The sequence below is a fragment of the Anabrus simplex genome, chromosome 2 (assembly GCF_040414725.1).
Source record: "Anabrus simplex isolate iqAnaSimp1 chromosome 2, ASM4041472v1, whole genome shotgun sequence".
Lineage (NCBI taxonomy): Eukaryota > Metazoa > Arthropoda > Insecta > Orthoptera > Tettigoniidae > Anabrus > Anabrus simplex.
Window position 1 is genome coordinate 626,489,822 of NC_090266.1, and position 7,447 is coordinate 626,497,268.

Genomic DNA, 7,447 nt, shown 5'->3' on the forward strand with positions numbered 1-7,447 from the left:
CCATCTCAGCCTAGTTGAAGCAGGCGCACAATGCGCTAGTCAGATAGTTCCTGAACAGCCGGTAGAGTGGGATACTGGAACACATTGTGTACAGTGAGTAGGCTATATTAATACAAGTTCGTGCACCCGCCAGCCACTCCAACAGGTTAGGGTTTAAAGAAAGAGAAGAAATTGTTAATTAATTAAAAAGAAACACGCTGAATCTCATTATTATAATTCCTATTACATATTTATTAATTGGAAAAACAGGAAAATTATGACACTGGCAGATACATGTAATAACACCTAACACCCACGTTCTCTATTAGGTTGACAACATGTTGTTTACATAGATTGCGTGAGCTTATGACTGATTCTACTGTAACATTAAAGCAGTGTTGGCCGGGAGGCTAACTCACCAGTGCAGCATCAAAATGAAATAATGCCTACACAAAGTTAGCTGGTCCTGTCCACATAAGCGCAAATAAACATCGAAGCAAACAATATTCGGAAAATAATAATCACCATCATCATCATCATCGACTAGTCAGTTCAGTAAGGGTTCGCATACACATAAATATGTAAAATAGAGCAGAGTTCTTATCTCGAGGGAGTAAGTTCATTGTGCCGAGCACACAACGCATCGCATGAGCGCATCTACGTAAATCAATCAGTAAACATTACCATCTCTAACTTACAAACTAACGACAGGTGACTAACTTCTAAAAGAATAACAAAGCGAATTATTGAGAGGATTGAGAGTTTTATTCAAAATTCAAATGAAATTAATGAACGTGACTGAGAAACAATGAAGGCTGACTACAAAGCACCTAGTGTAGCCCATCAAAACATGCGATTCAACAATGCGTATAGTCAAAACAAACAAAACCAGCCGACCACGACTGAATGAATGGAGAAAAAATCTAAAATGTCCAAGTAACTACTGTATTATATTGACTCCGTAATTTACCACATCTTCAGAAATATGTATGCACCAATAATAATAAGAAAACAGTTTTAACACGTCAAATCATAACAACCTCAGTTGCCAACGTAGAACTAACTCTGATAGTATCGACGAAAATATGTCTATCATGACCTTAACATGTATCTTGCCTGTTCATTTTACATCCTTTCACATAACCAATCTACTTGTAGTAGCAATATCAAGCAATAAACCACACGTCAAGTTTCACTTACACATATAACCTTCATAGCAACATTGTACATCTCAATCCATTAAACAGCTACTTGCAATAAAATACACATAATATTCCATGCCAACTCTAACTTCAACACACCATTGTCCAGTACGTAGCATACACGTGGTAATATGCCATATGTCAAATATGAGCCAAAATTACATAGCAATAACTATTATCTCCTTCGTATGTAGTAATGTTTTACTCAAACTGCTTTGGCTATAATATACTGATTTGCTCTGACAACTTACACTTGCTTTCCACATTTATATTTGTTTACATAGGTTTAGCAATCTATACTCATCACAGATAGTTGCCATAGGCTAGCAATATGTGCTTTACTATTCCGAAATGACAACTGCCTACTACTGTGAAATAACTAATCATACATTACCTATGGTATTTATGAAATGACAACATATTGCATACCGGTACTCGTTACGGTAAAGTATGGCATAACATAGTCTGGTCTGGTACAACTTGGTCCAATATAATCTGTTTAAAATAATCTGGTCTGTTATAGCATGGTTTAAAATAATCTTGTTTGACATTACGATAAATTTACAATTATTTGGTCTTGCAGTTATTTATAACTTTTGTTTGTTTTGTTTGGCATAGCGATTATTTATTCTTATGACACGGTGTTCGATAAGTTCTCCATTTCTCTATATTACGATTTCTTCATAGATAGTAACTCAATTAATAATTGAAATATGTTAAAAAAAGAAAAGAACCAAATATTATGGTATAATTTGAAAATTTCCACGTCGATAAAGTAAACAAATCACAGCCAATGGCTGCTACAATTCAGACGACCAATCACATACGATATACAAGAATAACCATCATTCTCAAATGTAAATGAGAAATAAATGAAACAACGGCGAATAAAACAACGGGATCAGATCTCAATAATAACCCATATAGAACAACGATGCCTTTGCTGGCGAGATGTAGTGTTTACAGTGCACTATGTCTTCTGGTATGGGCTATATCAAATTTGTTACTTTCATTGACCTGTCTCAGTCTCATCTTTGGCTTTGACAAAATGAAAGTGACTGAGGTATGAGTGATAGTATTAATACCATTGCTTATGCAGCCAGTCCCTGTTATGAATGGTGTGAAAATATTGCTCATAGGGTCGGTTGGTGCGTGCGTTTCAGTGGGCTTGGCAGACTGATATGTAATAGCAATGGCTGGCTCGGGAGGAAAGCAACGGGAAAGTACCTCACTCCTCATTTCTCTAGTACGCCTATTCAGTGACGCCTAGGCTATTTATGACAGCTGTTGGTGGAGCTGCAGAGGATCAAATCAGCCTTCGGGCTGAATACCCAACAACATACATAGAACAACGCTGTCTGCACCTGTAATTCTAACATGATATATGTGCAATCCAGTAATAACACAAAGATAGCATCCCAAATGAACAATAACAGATCATGCAACATAATAAATGCAATAAATAATGCAACAAAATAAATGTATATGGAAACATTGAAATATTAACATTTCTGAAAATTCCTTTCTGATAGAAGATCCAAATCATAACGCTTGCATATTGTGTTATAGATGATCGCAGTCCCAATTCAGTAATATCAGAATAGAATTAATTATCTGCATTATCTGCTCCAATAATAACGTCTGGCTCCATGGCTAAACGGTTAGCGTGCTGGCCTTTGGTTACTGGGGTCCGGGGTTCGATTCCCGGCGGGGTCGGGAATTTTAACCATAATTGGTTAATTCTGTTGGCACGGGGGCTGGGTATATGTGTCGTTCTCATCATCATTTCATCCTCATCACGACGCGCAGGTCACCTACGTGCGCCAACTCAAAAGATCTGCAACTGGCGAGCCGTACTTGTCCACGGACAATCCCGGCACTAAAAGCTATACTGCACCCTTCTTGAGTTCCTTCGGTATTGACTGGATGTCAAATGTTGCCACGGCTGCCCTAAAAAAAATACTTACCGAAGGTGTATGAGATCTTCTTCTTAGGCGCGATCAGTCCCCCGTCGTCAAATAGGGATGCATAGGGATAGTGCTTTTAGGATAAACTACTCACTATGTTAATTACGACACAGACTGATTTCAAATAAAATGTGTATATTAAATTTTATTGATAAAATCAAGAAAAGTGAAGATAATTTTATAAAATGTTAATTAATGTGAAATAAATTTTGTTGACAGCATGTCATTACATTATGAGACTGTAAAAAAATATTTTCCTTAATAACACACATGACCACTTCATTAATTAATTTAAAAAATTAAATAATTATTGAATTTTTATATCAAATATTAATTACCAGATTAGTTTATCAAATTCCTAGATACCAGTGTAATTGTACACATTACCAGAATAGTAGTGTTCATATAAAATAACAGGTGGATCAATAAAATAATAACAATAATAGTAATAGGAATAATGATAATAATAATAATAATAATAGTGATCTGAGTGAAATTATTTGCGGCTAACTCAAATTAATCGTCGGATTACTATTGGTCATCAATCGAACTTAATATAAGATAATAATAAAATATTTCTAAGATATGTAAATAATTAAACATGTTGCCATAATAATTAATTAATAAAATTAGTGATATTACTGAAATGCATTATAAATTGTTTAAAAGAAATTATAAATGTCTCCACTATGTCTCACAAATGCCTGTATTAACTTTGGAAAGCCAAAATGAAAATGTAATAAAATAATAATAATAATAATAATAATAATAATAATAATAATAATAATAATAATAATAATAATAATAATAATAATAACTGAAATAATATGACGACTATCCGTAAATCAATGTTCAGAAATGCTATTAATAATTCACCAAATTCAAAAAGAAATTGACAACCAAACATACTAGAAGTTACAATAAAAGAAATATTAATGTTTAACTAATTAAATTGCAATCTAATTAATTAATTAATTAATTAGTTTCGTAGCTGACCATTATAAATCATTTATATTATGGCTCCAAGTCTTCCAACCACAAATTATCACATGAATTGGCAACGTACTGAAATAAAAATAATATTGCAATAATAATAATAATAATAATAATAATAATAATAATAATAATAATAATAATAATAATAATAATAATAATAATAAATTTTATTAAATGAATATTTTAGTGGCTATCGATAAATAAATCATTAAGAATACCAATAATTGTCCACCAAATTCAATATTGTTGATAACAAAACATTTGATAAATTACATAAAAATATATATAAATGTGGTTCATGTTTGTGGGTTACTGTAGTCACGTCCTAGTTCGTGAACCATGGGCAACGGCTGAGTGGCCTAGTAAGTGGTCCTGAGAGTCGGGATACCAGTTGCTATGGAATGGGAGTGGGCATCTCGGACATATTCTGAGTCGTGGCCCTCCTTGTGATCAGGCGGCCAGGACTACACAATTCACCGGTGGTCCATAACCCGTTAGAGGAGAGATCCTCACTTGGACTATGTGCAAGTAGGGCAGCATCCTGCTTCATGAATTTACCGAGCTCAGAACACTTTAAGCAAGCCTCGGACCTATGGGAGTAATGGAGTCCCACTCCCATTTGACAGGCGAGGGACTCCTTGGAAACAACTTGGCGAACGAAATGGAATTCGATGGGGAGCTATCAATATTAATGGGGCTTATGGAAGAAAGAAGGTAGAACTGGCTGAGTCAGCAAAGAGGATGCATCTGGATGTGCTAGGAGTAAATGATATTCGGGTAAGGGGAGATAAGGAGGAAGAGATAGGAGATTATAAAGTGTACTTGACGGGTGTTAGAAAGGGAAGGGCAGAGTATGGGGTAGGGCTCTTTATCAGGAATACCATTGCACGCAACATAGTTTCTGTTAGGCACGTAAGTGAGCGAATGATGTGGGTAGATTTGTCAGTGGGAGGAATTAGGACAAGAATTGTGTCCGTGTATTCACCATGTGAGGGTGCAGATGAGGATGAAGTTGACAAGTTTTATGAAGCATTGAGTGACATCGTGGTCAGGGTCAACAGCAAGGATAGAATAGTGCTAATGGGCGATTTCAATGCGAGAGTTGGGAATAGAACTGAAGGATACGAAAGGGTCATTGGTAAATGTGGGAAAGAAATGGAAGCTAATGGGAATGGGAAGCGTTTGCTGGACTTCTGTGCTAGTATGGGTTTAGCTGTTACGAATACATTCTTCAAGCATAAGGCTATTCACCGATACACATGGGAGGCTAGGGGTACCAGATCCATAATAGACTATATCTTAACAGACTTTGAATTCAGGAAATCTTTTAGGAATGTACGAGTTTTTCGGGGATTTTTCGATGATACAGACCATTATCTGATCTGTAGTGAACTAAGTATCTCTAGGCCTGGGGTAGAGAAAGTGAAATCTGTCTGCAAACGAATAAGAGTAGAAAATCTCCAGGACGAGGAAATTAGACAGAAGTACATGGATACGATTAGTGAGAAGTTTCGAACAGTAGACAGTAAGCAGGTTCAGGATATAGAAAGTGAATGGGTGGCATACAGGGATGCTGTAATAGAAACAGCAAGGGAATGCCTAGGAACAACTGTGTGTAAAGATGGGAAAAGGCGAACATCTTGGTGGAATGATGAAGTGAGAGCAGCCTGTAAACGTAAAAAGAAGGCTTATCAGAAATGGCTCCAAACAAGGGCCGAGGCAGACAGGGATTTGTACGTAGATGAACGAAACAGAGCGAAACAAATAGTTGTTGAATCCAAAAAGAAGTCATGGGAAGATTTTGGTAATAACCTGGAAAGGCTAGGTCAAGCAGCAGGGAAACCTTTCTGGACAGTAATAAAGAATCTTAGGAAGGGAGGGAAATAGGAAATGAACAGTGTTTTGAGTAATTCAGGTGAACTCATAACAGATCCCAGGGAATCACTGGAGAGGTGGAGGGAATATTTTGAACATCTTCTCAATGTAAAAGGAAATCATCATGGTGGTGTTGCAAACAGTCAAGCTCATGGGGAGGAGGAAAATGATGTTGGTGAAATTATGCTTGAGGAAGTGGAAAAGACAGTAAATAAACTCCATTGTCATAAGGCAGCAGGAATAGATGAAATTAGACCTGAAATGGTGAAGTATAGTGGGAAGGCAGGGATGAAATGGCTTCATAGAGTAGTAAAATTAGCGTGGAGTGTTGGTAAGGTACCTTCAGATTGGACAAAAGCAGTAATTGCACCTATCTATAAGCAAGGGAACAGGAAGGATTGCAACAACTATCGAGGTATCTCATTGATTAGTATACCAGGCAAAGTATTCACAGGCATCTTGGAAGGGAGGGTGCGATCAGTCGTTGAGAGGAAGTTGGATGAAAACCAGTGTGGTTTCAGACCACAGAGAGGCTGTCAGGATCAGATTTTCAGTATGCGCCAGGTAATTGAAAAATGCTACGAGAGGAATAGGCAGTTGTGTTTATGTTTCGTAGATCTAGAGAAAGCATATGACAGGGTACCGAGGGAAAAGATGTTCGCTATACTGGGGGACTATGGAATTAAAGGTAGATTATTAAAATCAATCAAAGGCATTTATGTTGACATTTGGGCTTCAGTGAGAATTGATGGTAGAATGAGTTCTTGGTTCAGGGTACTTACAGGAGTTAGACAAGGCTGTAATCTTTCACCTTTTCTGTTTGTAGTTTACATGGATCATATGCTGAAAGGTATAAAATGGCAGGGAGGGATTCAGTTAGGTGGAAATGTAGTAAGCAGCCTGGCCTATGCTGACGACTTGGTCTTAATGGCAGACTGTGCCGAAAGCCTGCAGTCTAACATCTTGGAACTGGAAAATAGGTGCAATGAGTATGGTATGAAAATTAGCCTCTCGAAGACTAAATTGATGTCAGTAGGTAAGAAATCCAACAGAATTGAATGTCAGATTGGTGATACAAAGCTAGAACAGGTCGATAATTTCAAGTATTTAGGTTGTGTGTTTTCCCAGGATGGTAATATAGTAAGTGAGATTGAATCAAGGTGTAGTAAAGCTAATGCAGTGAGCTCGCAGTTGCGATCAGCAGTATTCTGTAAGAAGGAAGTCAGCTCCCAGACGAAACTGTTTTCAGACCAACTTTGCTTTATGGGAGCGAAAGCTGGGTGGACTCAGGATATCTTATTCATAAGTTAGAAGTAACAGACATGAAAGTAGCAAGAATGATTGCTGGTAAAAACAGGTGGGAACAATGGCAGGAGGGAACTCGGAATGAGGAGATAAAGGCTAATTTAGGAATGAACTCGATGGATG